Source organism: Elephantulus edwardii, unplaced genomic scaffold, assembly GCF_000299155.1.
Source record: "Elephantulus edwardii isolate Elephantulus edwardi_28Jun2011 unplaced genomic scaffold, EleEdw1.0 scaffold00120, whole genome shotgun sequence".
NCBI lineage: Eukaryota > Metazoa > Chordata > Mammalia > Macroscelidea > Macroscelididae > Elephantulus > Elephantulus edwardii.
In genome coordinates this window covers 11,201,119-11,203,492 of record NW_006399870.1, presented here as the reverse complement: position 1 = coordinate 11,203,492, position 2,374 = coordinate 11,201,119, and positions in this window count along the sequence as shown.

Sequence of the window (2,374 nt, the reverse complement as noted above, 5' to 3'; positions counted from 1 at the left end):
TTGTGACTGAGATATTTCACTCAACATAATGTTCTCTAGGATCACCCATTTTGTATAATATTTCATGAGTTCCTTGTTTTTTAGTACTGTGTTGTGTGAATATACCACAGCTTCCCTATCCATTTGTTTGTTGATGAGCACTTGGGTTGTTTCCATCTCTTTGCTATTGTGAACAAAGCCACAATAAACATGGGTGTGCATATATCAGCCTGGGTGATCATTCTGGTTTATTTAGGGTATATTCCTGGTAGTGGAATTGCTGGGTCAAATGGTATTTCTCTTTCCAACATTTTGAGAAAGTGCCATGCTGCTGTCCATACTGGTTACACCATTTTACACTCCCACTAACAATAAATAAGGAGTTTATCCACAACCTTGCCAACATTTGTTGTTTGCAGTTCTGTTGAACTTTGCTATTCATTTCTTCATGTGTTTGTTTGCCATCTGAATGTCTTATCTGGTGACGTGTCTGTTCATGTCCTGTGCCCATTTTGTAATTGGGTTTTTTTATCTTGTGGTGCTCGAGCATTCTATACATTCTAGATATAAGTCCTTTATCAGACATATCATTACCAAATATTCTTTTCCATTCTGTGGGGTTTGAGCCTTAGAAGGTCCTATTCATCTATTTTATCCTTTCCTTGTTGTAGGTTTTTCAGAATGCTTGGAAGACTATTCATGTTGTGGATTAGGGCTTCCAGCATTCTTCCAAGGTTTTCTCTGATGAAGTTTATAGTTCTTGCTTTAGTCCTAGGTCCTTGATCCACTTTGAGTCAGTTTTTGTGTATGATGTGAGGTGTGGGTCTTGCTTGAATTTTCTGAAGATAGTTTTCCAATTTTGCCAACACCGTTTGTTAAAAAGGTTGTTGTTTCCGCACTTGACTGAGTTAATCTTCTTGTAAAAAATCAGTTGAACATAGGTTGATGGACTGATTTTTGGGTTCTCAACTCTATTCCATTGATCTGTGTGTCATCTGTCATTATACCAGTCCCATGCTGTCTTGACCACCATGGCAGCATAGTAGGGCTTGAAATCAGGGAGTGAATTGCCTCCTTCCTTGTTTCTCATTTTAAGGAGTGCTTTGCTTTTTGAGGTCTCTTTAATTCCAAATGAGATTGGAAATGACCTTTTCCATCTCATGAAAGAATGAAATTGGTATTTGTATTGGGATTGCATTGAACATGTAGATTGCTTTTGGTAGAATTGTCATTTTTATGATATTGTATCTTCCTATCCAAGAGCAAGGTATATTCTTCCATTTCTCCAGGTCTTTTTTGTTTGTTTGTTTGTTTGTTTGTTTTGGGGTTTTTTTTTTTGGTTGTTGTTGTTTTTTGGTTTCTTTTCAGTAATGCTTTGTAATTTTCTTTGAATAAGTCCTTGGCACCAGCAGCCAGGAAATTAAAAGACATGTTGTTATGGGAAAGTCTGTAGTTAGAGACCTTTCTAAAGTGCTAAAGTGCAAAGATGTCAGTCTGGAGACTAAGGTGTGTCTGATACATGTCATGGTCTTTGCAATCACTTGCTGTGCATTGGAGAGCTGGACAATGACTAGGGATGATGGAAGGAGAATTGATGCCTTTGAGCTGTGGTGTTGGAGAGGGGTATTGAATATACCATGGACTCCTAGGAAAGCAAACAGATTTGTCCTGGAGAGGGTGAAGCCGGGCTGCTCCTTGGAGGCAAGGATTCTGAAGCTTCATTTGACATACTTTGGACATGTTGCAAGAAGGGACCAGTCCTTGGAGAGGGAAGTTATGCTTGGGAAGGTGGAGGGACAGTGCAAGAGAGGAAGACCATCGATGAGATTGGATTGATTCAGTGACTGGCATAATGGGGGGGCAGGTGTGTCAGAGATGGTGAGATTTGCACAGGACAGGGCAGAGTTTAGGGCTGTTGTACATAGGGTCGCTATAAGTTGCAGGCTACTTGATGGCACATAACATCAACAGGTCCTTTGTGTTTCTCGTTAGATTTACTTTCAAGTATTTAATCTTATGATTAGCTATTGTGATGGGTATTGTTTTTCTTATTTCCAGTTCTGTATTCTCTTTTTCTCTGTAGAGAAATCCAATTGATTTTTTAAAAATAATTTTAATGAGCATTTACAGAGATTTTGGATTTCCATTCATTCATTGCTGCACTTCTCTCCCTGCCCAGACCTCCCCCCCACTCCCCAGTTTGCTCCTCTCTTTCAAAAGCAAAAGAAACACTCCCTCCCTGGGACACAATCCCCCACACTCCTCCCGCTGCCCCAAGTACACTCCACTATGCAACCTTAATTGTAGACTCTTGTGATAACCACAATACCCTATCATGCATAGCTTTTAAATTATTCACTCCCTCCAATTGATTTTTGAATGTTTATCTCATATC